The 16804-nt window shown below is 40.3% G+C and overlaps 1 protein-coding gene across 5 annotated transcripts in view; it reads left to right on the forward strand.

Annotated features, from left to right (window-relative positions):
• Positions 1–16804, forward strand: part of dlgap1b (discs, large (Drosophila) homolog-associated protein 1b) — a 108549-nt gene that overhangs the window by 25159 nt on the left and 66586 nt on the right. For 4 of the 5 annotated variants that reach the window (XM_037757394.1, XM_037757390.1, XM_037757393.1 and 1 more), the window contains exon 2: positions 14818–14904. The gene's annotated coding sequence lies outside the window, so the exon portion shown is untranslated. Of the gene's footprint in view, positions 1–2225; positions 2237–14817; positions 14905–16804 lie in introns of those variants that run through there. The other variant, XM_037757391.1, reaches the window with a different exon arrangement.

Below are 16804 nucleotides of genomic sequence, written 5' to 3' on the forward strand. Positions count from 1 at the left end.
AGGATTGATGATCACGTTGAGATATATGCTGTAAAAGCATTGTTCGCTCTGTTTGTTTATCTAGACTATCAGCGGTGACACACCTCAGCTCGCTCACCATTCACAACACTACGCCTCCCTAATGTCTTCGTAAGTCACATCATCACTACATCGTAATTAATATCATATCATCAGAGTTCAGTAGGAGTGTTTCAACACAGCCTCAAACCACATTTACTTTGCTCTTTAAGAGCCAGAGATGCTGCACAAGCTACTGAATGTTAGACTCGATCAGTATTGTCTTTATTAGAAGATTAAACCAGTCCATAAATATAATGGAGTTACTGAAAAATAATCAATCTACTGGAGCAAGTAGGCCAGCATTTATATGTGGAAAACAAGTCTTACAAGTGGTCACAATGTACTATTCTGTATCTTTTTAAATATTTAGTTTGTTTATTTATTAATTATTTTGGGCGGGTTGTAACCGTTTGAGGTTCTTTTTGTGCCATTTTACAGTTTTCACCCACAAAACATTCTCAGGCTCATAGAAATAGAATGAGAGTAGAACGGACATTGAACAGTTTGCCATGATCATTTGACTAGTTCAAAAGAAAATGAAGATTGCTGCTAGTTGTTATGGTGACAACACACGGTCAGTGGCCGTGAAGTGTGCCACACTCACTAGTTTGAGAACACCATTTTGGCCTACCGTCCACACCATAGACTGTGTATAAGAAGTGGACGTCACCCATTGGTTTGTTGACTGCCGTTTTGGAGCCTCAAGTACGGCATTTTTGCCGTCATCATCTTGTTTTTTGGCTGTTGCCATCTTGGTTATTTGCAACCAGAACTGACATGAGAGGGTCGAGCTAAGTAAAACCGAACGCTGAATAAGACACTTTTAGGCGACCACAAATGTTATAATCAACTTTCATGAACTGAAAACACACTGTCAAAGGGTTAAAGTTGTAAGACAAAAACACGGACAACTCCTAGACCGGACAATGCCGTGGTAGCGACCTGTCAATCACAAGGTAGCCACGCCCTAAAGCATCCCCTGCTTTATGGTCTATTTGACTCTAAATGGGACCATAATTTACTAAATGAACATCATGCTGTATTGAAGAAGACTTAAAACTAGCAATTGAGAGCATAAACTCATGTTTACAATGTTTACCGAGGTAATAAATCAAGTGAGAAGTAGGCTCATTTTCTCATAGACTTCTATACAATCAGACTTCTTTTTGCAACCAGAGGAGTCGCCCCCTGCTGGCTGTTAGAGAGAATGCAAGTTTAAGGCACTACCTCATTGGCTTTACTTTTCAGACCCGGAGGTTGGTCACTTGTCAACACTAAGCTGGTGTTTTCCATTTGTCTGTCTCTTGTCGATGCTCATCATGTAGCCTGGGCCTATAATCACAGTCATAATTACCAATATCTATGTATCCTGTTGTGTTACCGAGCCAACGGTAAAATCTCAACTGAAATATCCCCGTCATCTTTGACTTTATATGGAAGTTAGCTACAACGGTCACTGTTGTTTGCAATGGCAATAGTCACATAAAGATGCTTGCCGCTCTGACCATCCTGCTATGTTGATTTAAATGGGAATGTCCATTCAACTCTCATTCTATTTCTATGTTTAGGCTATACTAATATATAATTGCCCCCTCCTCTCTTCTAATTAGTGTGATTGAGATTGAGTCCATATTCTGCATTGAATTTGCACCAAACCTGTGCAAGCAGGTGAAATGGACCCTTTTTCACAGCAGACATTTTGGCTTGTTATAGCAGGAAAAGCAAAAGTGTATTTAAGGATATTAATAAAGAGTGCAGTCCTCTTACAGTAGGTGAGCTGGTTCCAGGGTCCTGGTGTTGCACATGCTGGTTCTCTGACCCGGCTCATCATGGCCATCGTTAATAAAATTAGTTTCACCTGTTCTTTTCCTGGTTTGACAAGTCAAAATATCTGCTGTAAAAAAGGTCTATTGTAACCTAACACCCAATTACTGAATGGCAGGATTGCCCAATTTGAGCCATTATAGCAGATAAGTTAACATTATCCAAAAGGCTAATTGAAAACAATATAATACATCATATAGTGTTTTACAATAGTGCAGGTCATTGTTTTAGAGGTCATAAGTGAGACAGGCTATCTACAGTCTGTCATGCAAGATTAATAGTAAATATAGTAAATTAATAATTATAGATTAACTGTCATTTTAGTTGATTGTTTGGACCATTGTTGTTAAAGGTCATCAATTAACAAAACCACTGCCTAAAATAATGGAAAACATCAATATTGGTTTTAAAAAAAGAATGACTTGTAATCTATGTCCAGACAGTGCGTTTGAATATTGTTGAAGTCAGCTCTTCTCTTAAGGCCTTTGTGTTTAATAATGCCGATGTATTTATGATAACACCATAAACACTGAATGCTTGTCAGTTTTATAGCACCGTTACTTTGTTCTTACAGCAGAGGATTCGAGTATGTTTGAGTTGTAAAGGTTAATTCTGTGTGATGAGGGAAAGACAATAAGAGTATAGTAGCACTAGCAGGGCATTTTCTGCTTTATTAGGGTGTATTCATGCAGCCAGTGACAGGAAAGCCGTCTCAGAGAAATGTGATTACATGCTACCGAGCACTTGAGCCAAACAAATTGTGGGTCGGCTGTAAGAGCTTTAGTTCAGGTAGCTCTCCACCTTCCTGTCTCATGACACTCAAAAACTTGCACGTTGTATTCCCTGGGTTTGAAAAAAACATTATCTTCTCTCATTTGTCTTGTGTTCTTTCAATTTTGTGAAAGATTATAGACAGTCTGGCTCTGTAAAAATCTCTCTCCTGTGAATTTCACACAATCCTCTTTTGTCTCCGACATGTCCTCTCCTTTTTTTCCTAATCTGTTTGTTCCTTTGTTGGTCCTCTGAGCTGTACGATGCATCTGTCTCTCAGCTGTAACTCATCCAAGTGGTGTTCTAGATGCCCATTCAGTCCCACTTTGCTTGCTGTAGATGACATGAGGGCTGTTCTCTCCCTCTGCCCTCCTTCACTCCATGTGAGGTTTAACGGCGTGTGTTACGATAGGTTCTGCTTGCTGCTCTGCACTGTAGATAGAGCTTAGCACACTTACTGGCTCAGTAATGGGATATCTGCTTCCTTCAGATTGCTAGATTTGCTGTCTGACTCCTGTCTGTCTTATTTCTTCCCCTATCAGACACATGTGTTTTATTCTATACATAAAAAAAAATCCTTTTAATTTATTCAGTTACATAACCTCAAAAAAACATTTCAAGAAAATATCAGTGAATTATGCTTCCCAAGAGGATGTTGCCGTTATGCAAGAAGTTTTATTAATTCAAAGGATTTAGTGTTTTCCAAATAACCGCTATGTCTCAATAAAAGTTTGGAGTTTAAAGGAGAAAAAAAAAAATACAGCATAGAACACTTTGACACAGTTAAATAAGCAGCCTCTGGGCACATTTTGTTGTTTGATGGTGTGTTGCTGTTGTTCCTGTGGATAACGCTGCCTGGCAAAGACTTCCCACAATTAATTTTCACTTTGCTCTTTGTGGTCTGGCAAGGCCACAAATGCATTAACTTGAGACACACATCATGTTAAGTAGGCTGTGCAACAAGATGATTGACAGTTCTCTCCTTCACTCGGACAGCAACACGAATCAATCATCTGATTGATGAACGCGTTGGTCTTTGACTGATTTCTAAACTGGAAAAACACAGAAATATATCCATTTGGAGGCAAGAGACACAGTAGGACATACAGATGTAAAATCATGCTTCATGTTATATTAAAACACAGAGTTTTATCTACTGTAAACCTTTGCTGATTGTTTGTATTCTATACATTTTGTTATTGTCAATAAATCCCATGAATAGACGGTCAGCAATAAATACTTTTGCTTTAAAAAATAATATGAATTTACTAAAACAGCTAGGCACTGTAGTTTTTAGCAAATGTTAATAAATGTTGCATTATTTGGGGTGTATTTCCCTGCGCGAATTTGGTGAGCTAGTGCGTATTTACAGCAGCAGGAACATGTATAAGAGATAGACTCAAAATAAACTATACTGCCCATGTTCAATTTTAATGAAGGAAAATGTCAGCTATTACAACGATGTGGCTCAATGATGAAGTTTAACTTTAATAAATACAGCAATGAATGTTTATTGCACAGAGGAATACGTTAGATCAGGCTTTGTAGAAACAATAGATGGATAGATATATACTTAATTGTACCCATGGGGAAATTTGACTCTACAAAGCTAGACCCATCAACACGTATGGGCATACAACACCAGCAAACAGAAGACATTAAAGAGAACATAAAAATACAGTGCAGGTAATACAAATATAAAAACACACACCCTGAGGCATCGATCAGTTTGTGTTTTTCGTACCCCAGTACAGCCTCCGTACCTTCCGCTTATTTTAGGCTGCTGTTTAAAATTCCAACTGATACAGGCACAAAGGAGCTTGTAAACCAATTCAATTTGCACCGCTGAGCTCTCTATCGTCTTCCTGACGGTAACAGCTCATACTGAGAGTACAGAATATGGGGATGGATCACAGAGGATTCTCTGTAACTTAGTTAGTTGCCAGATCTCGTGAAAAGTGTGTTGCTGAGACAGAGAAAGGTCTCAAACAAAGTTCATTTTCTCATGATTTGTCTGTCTGAAAAATGCCATTTTTAGTGTGAGAATGTTCTGGAGGATATGTGGCTCGTGAAAAATGGGTCCAATATTTACTTTGGTGACTCTGGGGCGAAAGAATCAGTCATAATCTGTGTTCATGTTCACTTCTCCCATTGGAGTTAGTAGACTCAGGACATGCCGCCAGTCTCTGGCGAAACCCACGTGACACAGATACAGGATCTGACTCTCAGTCTCCTTTCTGAACTGTCTCTGATAAAGATTACATTTCTCATGTCCTCTATTAAAGTTAGAAGCCAATTTTGTCAGAGAAAATGTATATTATCAGCTTTCAACCAACTATTACTGCATCGTGATATCCAACCCCTCATCTCACAACAGCTACCTTTGACAATGCAAAAATTGTTGAATTATTCAAAAAGAAAGAGTTCATATTTTGGAAAATTGTCCTATCACACACTTGTCATGTCTTTCTCGCCTCTCCCTCCCCCACTGTCTGTCTGTCTGTCTCTTATTCTGGGAAAAAACATCCTCCCAGAGCTTTGTGTCTGTTTATTTGGCGGTGTGCGTGTGGCAGAGGAGCAGAGAGCATGTTTGTGAATATGCAATGCACATTTCTGAAGGTGCAGTATTAATCATTATAATACGGAAAATGAGAAAGGGACACAAAGGGAGGTTATCGCTGAGGCATGAAAGAAAAAGATGACAAAAAGCAGCTAATCAGGGTGAAGGAAAAAGTATCATCAGCAGCGGCCCCATCTCACTCATCATCAGCCCTCCCGTCTCCTCTTCTCAGCTGGATCCCATTTATCGTCTCTTCAAAGTACCGCGGAGCGTTGAGCTATGGGGCCGATACATTGAAACACTTTATGTCTGACCCACGATCAATGTAGCCTTGAATGCCAAGAGCTGTGTCCGTTAGAAGAGAAAGAAATCTCTCATAACTGCATTCTCTCATTCTCCTGGCTTGTGTCCAGGACTTTCAATCAATCCGTTCACAGTGAGAACTGAATTAGGTCCTGGGCGTTGAACCACGCTTTCTTAATTGGCACAGGATTAGTTCACATTGATTTGGCCTGATTGGAGTCCCTAGCCCCCTTTGTTACCACTTAATCACTGAGCACACCTTTCTCTTGTTCCACTATTTGCATGCACCCTTCCCCTCAGCCCACGTCAGTCATTCACAGTCCGCGGCAGCCTTGTGAATTTGCATGAAATCACCGGCCTTGCTGCTTTACTATCGCTGCCTCTGCTGCTGCAGCGGCACACATACTACGCCGTGTTAATCAGATTTCTCGGTGTTATTATTACAACAGTGTCTTGGTACAGTATAGCAAAAAGGCTGATGCTCCGCCAGGTCTCGAAAATTGCCCTCCGGTTACAGAAAATGTTCTGATAGATCGCTGCTGTTATTCTGAGTGAGCGGCGGAGAGAGCGATGGAGTGAGAGAAAGGAAGCCAGGGAGAGATTGTCTCTGGGGGAAATAAAGTGAGGACAGGAAAGAGCACAGATTATGCATGAGAGGGAACAAAAGAGTGGAAGAGAGCAAAAAAGATCACAAATACGGTTGTGGGAGCAATATGCTTGGAAAGGGAGCAGCAGGAAGGAGATAAGGGAGACCGATATGAATGGAGAGGGAGACACAGAAGTGGAGATGGACTGTGTCTATTAACACTGTGTTCTGTGCTTCTGCCTCTCAAAGCTCAGACCTTGAAGGAAAATGTCCCCATAGAATTCAATTTATTAGACTCTATTGTATTTTCTGTGGAATTGATATGTGGAAACGTTTTGGTGCCTTGATGTCCATGACAGTATATACGTTGACTTTTATTAAACCCATCGTCTCTCAGAATAAGTGTGGATATGATATGTGAATGTAAGAGTGTGCACTCGCACATGTATCCAGGAAGTGTCGTCTAGCCGCCGACATGATTGGATTTGATTATAGGCTCTCTGGCAGACTACAGATGGGCATTTATAGGTGGGTAATCTCACATTCCCAGACCTGTCTCTCACTGGCGAAAGGTCTAACTGAACACACTGTCATTTTAGATAAAGAAAACAATATGGGCTGTTTAAATTTCTTAATTCAATCAGGATTGTCATGGGGATGCCGAAAGAGCACAAAGCTGACAGGCGCTCATGGGGTGAAATATTACTGAGGAAGATATTGCATGGAACTAATTACCTGCCTTATGTTCGAGTCAACGTTTTGTTCAAAGTCAAACTGATTTATTTCTTCTTCTAAGAAATCAGCATATATAGTTAATCCTTGGTGCTCGTTTTGGCTTGTGTACTTATTTTCTCAAAATTGTAATTACCAAAAATATTCATTTTAGGTTTGATTTATTTTTCTGCCATATTAGCACCACCTAGCCTACATTAATGTTCACCAAGGAGCAGAATTTTTTGTTTGGACAAACAAATGTCAGCTGGGCGATTGTTAGACATTGTTTTTTTCTGTTAGCCTCTGCGATTTGAGAACTGTTGCTGTTAGACCCATACCTTTCTATACATTTACACTGAGGTGTGAATTTAAAATGAATGGATTGCGGCCGCTGATAGCACCATGAACAAATGCGCATCACTTGCAACCGATATCTGCCCCGTCTCAAGGTCCGATTCACAAAAGATATTGCGCTAATTATATTACAGTGCAAACACGCCTGTAAAATTTTGCAGCTGAGTGCAATTTGCCCTTTTTGTGAACGGAGAGGGACGAAATAATTGTCTATTTGTTTGTATAACAACCTTATTTTTTCATCCTTTTTTTGTTTTTCTCGTTCTTTTTCTCACGTATGACATGTAGGGGAGCTTTATTCTTTTATTTTTCATGACACAACTGTCATTGCATCCTGTCACTGCATAAAATATAATAAATGAGTTTGTGCGGAGCATGACGATGCCTTCGCCGGGCTACTCACTGCTAATATGATCACTGGAAAGTCTGGGCGTGATACCAAATGCGCTTCAGTTACCACCAACTCTCTGAAGACGTTAAGAAGTTCACTGTAACTACGTGTGGCTATTTGCGCTAAGTTAGGGTTTAGGCGTACATTTCACCCTCTATGGGTGCTTTGAGAATTACACGGTTTCTTTTTGTCTTATTTTTGCAGGTTTAGCGGCCGCAAAAGTCGCACAATCCTTTTGTGAATTCATCCCTGAATGTACAGGAGCTGCCGATGACTCAGCAGGTGTTGAAATAACATGACCAATAAGTAACGGTATTTAGTGGAAATCTGTGCAAACATTATCAAGCCTAGAAAACTAGCTGTGACTTTCCGAGTGGAAGTTAGTTAGCCTAGTTTGTGAGTGGAATACAAACTTGATAGCACAATGGGTCCTCCAAAATATTTAATGTTGTATAGAGACAGATGTCTTAAATCACTTATGTTGCATAAAGCGCTATGTGGGCCTGTTGAAAAAGGGGAAACAAACATCTTGTATGAACATTCGTAGGCAACAGGGCTATGGACTGCTCCAGTCGGTAGCCTATAAAATGAAAGACTATGCACAATAGCTGCAGTATCATTTTAGTTTGTGTTTCCTTACACAAAAAGTGTGGAGAAATTTCAGTCCAACTTTAAGTTTTCTGTTTATCATGTAGCTTGTTAGATAGGTCAACTGCATATCACAGTTGGTTAACACTGAAAATGGCAACAGATACCCTGAGGGTGAGTGAAAGGAAGCAGAATGCAATAGTCAGCCAGTAGGAGTTCTTATCTGAGCTGTCAACATCTATTGAGTCCGACTGTGGGATAAGAAACGGAGTGATCCTCCTGATTCTTAAAAGGATTCTATAGATATCACATTGGTATTCATTTCACTTTCAGACTCAGTAACATTCACACAGTCAGACATAATGTGCCATATGTCTCCTTTACTCTTCCACTACGTTCACACCACAGGCCTTCGTGCTCGCTGCCAAATTTGCTGCTCATATCTGATTGTTTTGGCTGTGGTTCATAAGTATTCTAGGATATAACCCGTGTCCTAATATAAACTGACAACGATGTCAGAATGCAAATCTGCATAGAAAGACAGTGACAGAAGGTGTCATATCTCTTTTCATGCTTGTCCTGCTCTCTGCGAAGGTTAGCCGACTTGCAAACACTGAAGTGAGTCCAATATGGGGCGTAGTTCTATCAGCATTGGCAAAACCCCTTTATATTGTTTTGCTTCTATTGTTGTGTGCACTGTTTCCCAGAGATGGGAATTTATAGGCAGTGATTAACTGCAAGGGGAGTGTGTGGAGCTGGTGGTGGTTAAAAGCTCCAACATCCTCCACTTGACTTGACAGCATAGGTTAAGTCAAGTGTATTTACAGTATATAACCCAAAATCACAAGTTTGTTTTAGAGGGGTTTACGACCTGTATAACATACGGCACCCTCTATACTTAGACCCTTGAGTCAGATAAGAATGCATCTGAAGAAATAACCGTAGCAGAAAAATAAGAAACGGCTCGACAGCTTTGTTTTCACCTACTTTAGATCAGGAAAGTAATCTTTTAAAATAATATACGTATCAGCTTTCTTCAGGAATCAACGCCACTCTCTGCACATTTACTGGATGATAACTAATCTGTCATATTTGACAAGCAAGTGCAGTCAAATATCCTGCTGTGATTCTGTAGCTCTACACATGCACGCATATTATATACACACAAACACCTGCTTTTTAATAAATGAGTACCTGTCATCAGTGTGTGTGGTTCTCACATTACAGCGCTGTGAATTCATTAAGTGTGCCCTTTGGAAGTCTAACCAGCCAGGTGGGGTGCCGTCAACCCCCCCTGCCTCCGAATCACACCGTGCATTACAATTGCAAATACTGTACACATCTCAGTGCCCTTGTAAAAACCCCCAAGAACACGCACACAACTACACATTCACAGGCAAACCTAGAAGTACACATACGGACACAACTCACATTTTATTTTTCTCTTTGGCAGTGCAAAAAGTTTAACCTACCCCAGTCTGTGTAGTGTTAAAACAGATTTTTCTTTCCTACCCAGAGCCCTGGAGATAGATTTTTAAACACTCTGTCTCCTTCTTGAAATTCTCTCCGGGTAGCCCTCGGCCACTTTCATCCTTTTTAGCTTTTTTTCCTAAGTTTTTTGTGCAGCAGAAAAAAAGCACAAGACTGAGAATGTAGACTAACCAGGACGGTTTTATTTTGTTTCTGTTGAGTTGGAATGAAGTGTGTTTTCCGACGATTAGCAAGATGAAATTACAGACTGTAGTCTGGTGGCTTTGAGGAGAGCATATTAATTGTATGTTTTGTACTTTAATAAATTCTAATAATTGTCCAAATCCCTGTTGATTTTATTTTATTTGGCATATACTGTTTAATCACATATACACATAGCAGGCGCCGGAAAAGGGGCGAAAATTAGCGTGTCCACCATGTTTCCATCACAGCCCGGTCGCTCGAAAAGGAGGAGACCGATGATCGAAACTGGTGTTTTGTTTTGTAAGCTACGTCAGTGACGTTTTTGACGTGTTTTCCGTACTTATGTTATGTTGTTTCCTTACGTATTGTAGTTAGTTTATGTACTTATTTTAAGGCCAACCATGACATTTTCCCTAAAGCTAACTAAGTAGTTTTGTTGCCCCCTGCTGGTAGGCTACAGCACCTTCATACATAGGGCAGGGACGAGGCAAAAGGTCACACTGACACGCTCTCCTCTGGTCTATTACACGCTTTGGCGTGATATCGGGTTGTCTGTCCCTGCTAATCGTAGCTTGAGCCGATAAATGCATCATTCTTCATTTGTCCCCAGAATGAATGCCGATTGTGACCTTTTCCTCTAAAGACAAAATCCAGATGTTAGTGTTTTTTTTTATCCAGAGGAAAAGGGACTCCGGTTAGTTTAATCACCCACGATTTATTCAAAATCTGGAATTATTTGACTCACACAGAGATTTGGTTGTATTTTGAATCGGATTAGTGTATGTTTTTCTGCGGATAGATGAGATTCTACAAGTCCACGTCTGACTCTGTGCATTCCTTCATCCATTATGCATCACTCTGGTCTGGCCTTTAGCTTTTTGAAGGATGCTACTGTATGTTCATAGCTGACTGTGTTTGCAGTTATGGGATAAGGCCTAATAGAAAAAGTCGGGTCAGAGCGGTCCACAGCTTGGATTTATGGTTGCCTGAGCAATGTCAGTCCAAAGTGACCTGAGACAGTCTTACTGAGTCATCACTAGTTTCTGTGTGTATGTAGAAGGGAACAGGGGAGGGGTTAGAGGCTCTTGTTGACTGGCAGAGCTAAATCTAAATCCTCCTCTTTTCCGTCAATAATTCTCTGCTTTTTCACAGCCCCTCTAATCCTCTCTCTGACGTGACTCACCTCTATTTATCACCGGAGTGCCCGCATGCCTCAGACAATCAGGAGAAAGTGTGCTAAGAGTCCTTTTATGTGTGTGTGTGAGTGTGACTTTCAATCTGCAGTGATCTTGATCATCATGATAAAGGTCCTTCCCTGTGTGTTTCTTTGTGCTGTCTGCCAGCAGATAAGAAATCACACGACAACTTCTGACTTGATGTTATGAGCTCCACAAATTCCATCTTTGTCCAAAATAAGCATCAGGTCCGCATCCGACTGGTGTGAAGTCATGCTGCTGTGAAAATGTAATAAAGCATAGAGATAATCACTGCTTAAGTTTGAATAATGGCTCTGTATAATGGATCCGTGCTACACCAGTGTAGAGATTATGCATCATGCTGGGTTGGCGGGCAGCCCGCTGGTGCTGCTGCTGCTGCTGCTGACTCAGTGCAAGCATAGCTGGGGCTTGGGGGGTTAATGCAGCAGGGCCACGGACTGATCCACAGCCCGTCCTCGTCTGCCAAAACTTCAAAGGATGCCATGACAAAGTCTAAATCGCCATCTCCTCCAGTCCAGGCTCTGCAGAAAGCTTCCCCTCCCCCTCAGTGCACAGGTCAAACTCGGCCTCATCTTTTATGTATCGCTTACCCCATTGATTGCGCTGTAAGAGATTCATGAACACAGAAGGAGCTATTTCCGTATCACACTCCAGCATATGGAGTTTTTTTTTTTTTACAAGAGAGGAAATATTTCTCTCGTTTGTACAGCTCTCATTTTATTTCCCTCTCTGTTTCTGTTTGCCTGTCGTTTTTCATCCCTGTCTTCTACCTATCTCTCACCGCATATCGCTCTCCCGACTTCCACTTACTTTGCGTAGAAGGTCACAGTCATTTCCCCTTTTGACAGACCTTTTTTGGTATTTATTGTTCGCTCATGAATTATTCAGATTGCAGATAGTGAATACTGTGAATCTGAGAGCTGCAGTTGACTTACAGGAAGCTTACTGGAGATGGATACTTGGAACAACTTCTTCAAGTCAAATGTGGACACACACGCTAAGACCTTTCCTAATCACTGACTTGAATTATAACATTTATCTTATTCTTGATTTTTTTTTGCGCAGGTTTCAAAGTAGACACAGCGAGGGGAATAGCCATTGGCTCTGCTTTGCCTCTACTGAGAGCAGTGGAATCTGTATTAGCATGCCAGCGGCGTGTCTCATGTATTCATTTATGTTCATCCCTTGGTTGTTTACTTATTCATGAATACTTATGTTGATCCATTTCTTAACAGGCCAGCGCCCCCCCCTCCGTCTCTCTGTTTCTGTACCTGTGTTTAAGTGACGTGCGTGTTATGCACCCCAGCAGAGTGTGAAATTGAAATTCTCCCCTGCAGAGGTGACGTGATTGACAGAGAGGACACACGAGATGTGAAATCTAATCTTTTACTGAAGTTGTTGTCATTTTTTTACTTGAAACTATAAAGTGGTTCATTCAAAAATGATTTTACCACTCTTGATGATATTTGTATTGCCACACTACCGCATGTTTAGAATGCTAGCAATATTCATGAATGCTGCTGTGTGGTATAAAAAGAAAATTTGCTTTGTAAATATTCCTCAATCTGAGTGAATTTGGGATTCTAAAAATATATCTGCAATCTGAGTATACTGTAAGCTTTTCACATCCTACGTAGTAAAACTGCATGCCGTTAAGTTCTCTTTCATTTTAAAAATAACAGTCACCTTAGAGGTATTTTAAATAGAAAAATATCTAAATCTTAGCACATTTTTAAATGTTTTTTTCTAGGTCAGATGAGTTTCAGATAGAACCTTCTAATACTGAAATTTCATTTAGCACCAGATCTCACTAAGATCACTAAAATATTCAATAATTCAACAGGTAGAAGCCTGAATGTAGATCAGATTAAAGCCTAGCCATCATCTCTAAAGTTGACACCGTAACTTAGTTACTAATACTAGCATTACTTCTTGCTAACAAACATTAGCATGAGTGGTGTACTTACTGAGGGTGTATAAAAATTGATACAGCATAGTATCACAATATTTTGCGTGGTAATATTGCATCGATACACGGACGTCAAGTGTCGATCTTTTATGATATAAACTATTAACCTCCTAACAATCCGACGGCTGCTATTCTGTCTTTCAGAGGTTATCGTGAGCTCAATCTTAAATCTAGTATCACTAAGGAATAGATTGGTACCAACCAATTAGTGTCACGTTAGCTTGTCAAGAAGAACGTTAGATAAGGCTCCAAAGTTGGAGGAAAAACTAGCGAAGACATTTTCACAGGGGTGTCTTGACCTCTGACCTCAAGATATGTGAATGAAAACTCTTGAGATGAAAACTGTATCTCATTAGATAAAACAGATTTTGACAAAGGTAATAAATCGCAATATATCTTATTGCAATATTCAACATGTTGCAAAAAGTTTAAAATCACAATAAAATCGTATCGTGACTTAAGTATCGTGATAATATGGTATTGTGAGGCCTCTGGTGATTCCCACCCCTCGTACTTACCGTTAGCAATCTAGCTGTCTAGCATGATAACTAATAGTAAAAATGAGTTCAAACAAGATAATGACTGTTGATTTTGTTGGTGTTTTTGACAAAAATATAATTTATAACTTTATATATCTGAGATCATAAATGATTAATAAATGGTTATGTGAATAGTTTTGTGTTTTGTAACAATTATGCACGAACTTTGCATGAACTTTACATTGCTATACTTTGGTTTTATTGGTATCCCTCCATTCCTTGTCAAGTGTAAAAGACCTGAAGCCCCCCTGGCGTATCATTGCCCCCCCTCTGACCTGTGTGTGTGTGTGTACGTGCAACCTGTCCAAACCAAGTCCCACCTGGCGAGCATCGGACAGACCACCATCTGTTCCGTGCCCCCACATTGAACTACCTGCCACCTCCTCTTCATCACCTTCATGGGATATCAGGAAATGGTTGCTTTCCAGAGAACTCATTTGCAAATTGTTAGTTTATTCTCAAAAGTGCAGTAATGAATCTTGTTTGATTGGTTATTACAAGGGGGTAATTATATAAGATGTCTCAGAGCTGGATGTTTCTTATATAAGCCTTTTTCATGGGAGAAAAAAATCCTCAACAGCATGACAAGCCACTGCCGTGTGCTTTACAAAACGGGAGCAGCGTGTTGGTGATCTGCTTTATTGTAAAGCAGAGTGAGTCATTGCCCTGAGACAATCACCCCCCCTCAAAACACCTCAAGGACTTAACAAGCTAGATTTAAAGACGCTCAAATAGGCTCAAAATGAATTTCCTCCTCTTATCTTTTTCTTTTTCCTTTTTTCTTGCCGGCAATGAATTCTGCATGTCCCCTCCCTCCTTTTGTGCCATTTTCCCTGAGATATTGCTTCCCAAAAGACTGGGTTTAGGATCAAAACCAACATGTTTGTGCTGTGATTTTACAGCCAAACAAAACTGGGCTTAGCTGTTTATGCACACAGACATTTTTAATGTCTTTTAATCCACCCTCTCTTGGTCAATGAAGATCAAAGTTTTCAATTTTCTTCTGGGGTCTACTTAAAAGCAGAAAAGGGGCTGGTATATTTCTTTTTTCTTCTTCTTCCAAAGAAGATTTGTGCTGTCCACCATCCCCCAGCATTTCTCCAGTAATTGCAACACTGAAGTGAGTCTGGAAAAAGCGCAGGGAGCAACATCACAGCGTGAGCACATGGCACATGGACCAGTACATTAGCCACCAGGGCACCGCAGGAGTGTTTTGATATGTAGTGATGAATTCTCAACCATGGCCTCTGTCTTTATTCACTTCAAGGTGGAGAAATGTGCACGCACGGAGGACGAGGAGCCTGGAATTAAGCACGGGGAGAGAAAAGATGCCGAAGATGAGACACTAAAGAAGGTGAGTTACACTCCTCTGTTCTCCACTGGATCATTATGCTGCCTACAGCTGCTGCTATAAGTAGTTTGGATGCACAGGACAGTGTGTGCTTGGGTTTCACTGACGTATAGCACTACATAAAGAAAAACCTTGACATACTCTATATAATATCAACTCTGAATGCTGTCAATTTTCACACCTGCACACACACAATAATTCACCTTGACCCTTCGAATGCAGCCTTCTTTTGAATGCAGCCCGGCGCACTAAAAGCTATAACCTTTTAGTGCACCATTACGCATCCGTCAAGGTTGACAGCCTACCATCGATGGCTGCAGAAATGAGACAGAAAGAGACACAAACGCTGAGCAGAGGGCGACAGAGGGGCAAATGACAGGGAAAAAAAGGGGGGATGACGGAAAGATGTGAAGATGAGATGAACAGACAAAATGAAAAAAAGAGGTTTCACAGAGGCTGTTGGGATTAAATGCTTTTCCCTGTTTGTGTAATAATATCTGGTGACAGAGCAGATGGCGGTGGTGAGATAAACAGTTTAAAAAGTGTGCAAAAGTGCTTAATAGCGAGTAAAAGTGCTGAACATGTTTACTGTGCCAGGCATAAGTCAAAGCACTCTAGCAATGTTGTGCAGACGGCAAACAGGAGGGAGGGCAAAGGATTTAGAGTTATTTTTGTCACTATTTGTGTCCTAACATTAGAATCTGACATTAGAATCATGGTTTTACTACTTTCACATGATGATGGATGCTGTATAATACACTTGTGATCTGTCCTGTCATTAGTTAGAGTCCTTCATCAACAGCTGTTTAACAGCGTTCTGTGTTTTTCAAAGATCACACGGTGTTTATTTCTCAGAAAATCTGCTCTGTGACTCACATGTAATGTGAGAGGCACAGACAGACTGGGAGGGCTGAGGGCCGACCATGCTGTTTGCCAAGTTTTGACTGCAATCAGAGCACAGAAATAATTATTGAGTTGTCACCCAACACTTTAACATTTAACAGATCAGGCTGTTCTCATACATTGTTTGTAGCTATACCTACCAAAAGTAATGCACTGTAACTTGTATATAGTATTTCCCACAAAATCAATTTGTAATCCACGTAATTTAGAACCAGGAAATAAAAAGAGCAACAAACGGCCCTTAGGCAGGAGGTCGGGATGGGTAAAAAAACACAGGACTTTTGCACAGGAGACTGGTATTCGTACCCCGTGAAACCAGAAGTCTTGATTTATTTGTCACCTAACTTCCATACTTAAGTTACGCCTTTTCCGGTGTTATTTTAACCAAAACTGTGATCTTTTCTTAAACATAACTAAGTAGATTTGTTACCGAAATCTACCCAAGTTGTTTCCTGTGAAGACGGAAGTTTATTTTGAAAAGACCGCATGCATGTGACGATTTGAAATTGTCACGTGCTGCAGGACATTTGTCACGTGTTGCAGGACATTCGTCACGTGTTGCAGGACATTCGTCACATGTTGCAGGACATTCGTGATGTGTTGCTGGACATTCGTCACTTGTTGTTGGACATTCATCACATGTTGCTGGACATTTGTAGGAATAAGCATAAAAAATAATTAAAGAATAACTAATTTAGGAATACTTGTATGAACCGTTGTATGCGGATACGTTGCAATAGAGTACTTGCTTTGTGATAGGAATCTCTTACAAATCTCATACATGCAACAGGCTGTTCTCACCAAATGCAACCATTTTATTAATTACCTTTAAATTGATTTAGTAATTAAAAATGATCTGATCTAATGTTGACCTACAGTATGTTGTAAACTGTAATCTTATGGTCAGGTTAATAATTTAGAAAACATGTTTTTTTCAGATTTCATAATTATTCAAGCAGCTAAATTAGAATGGAAATAGTGCGACGTCATTACCATGAGT

This window comes from Sebastes umbrosus, chromosome 21, assembly GCF_015220745.1.
Source record: "Sebastes umbrosus isolate fSebUmb1 chromosome 21, fSebUmb1.pri, whole genome shotgun sequence".
NCBI lineage: Eukaryota > Metazoa > Chordata > Actinopteri > Perciformes > Sebastidae > Sebastes > Sebastes umbrosus.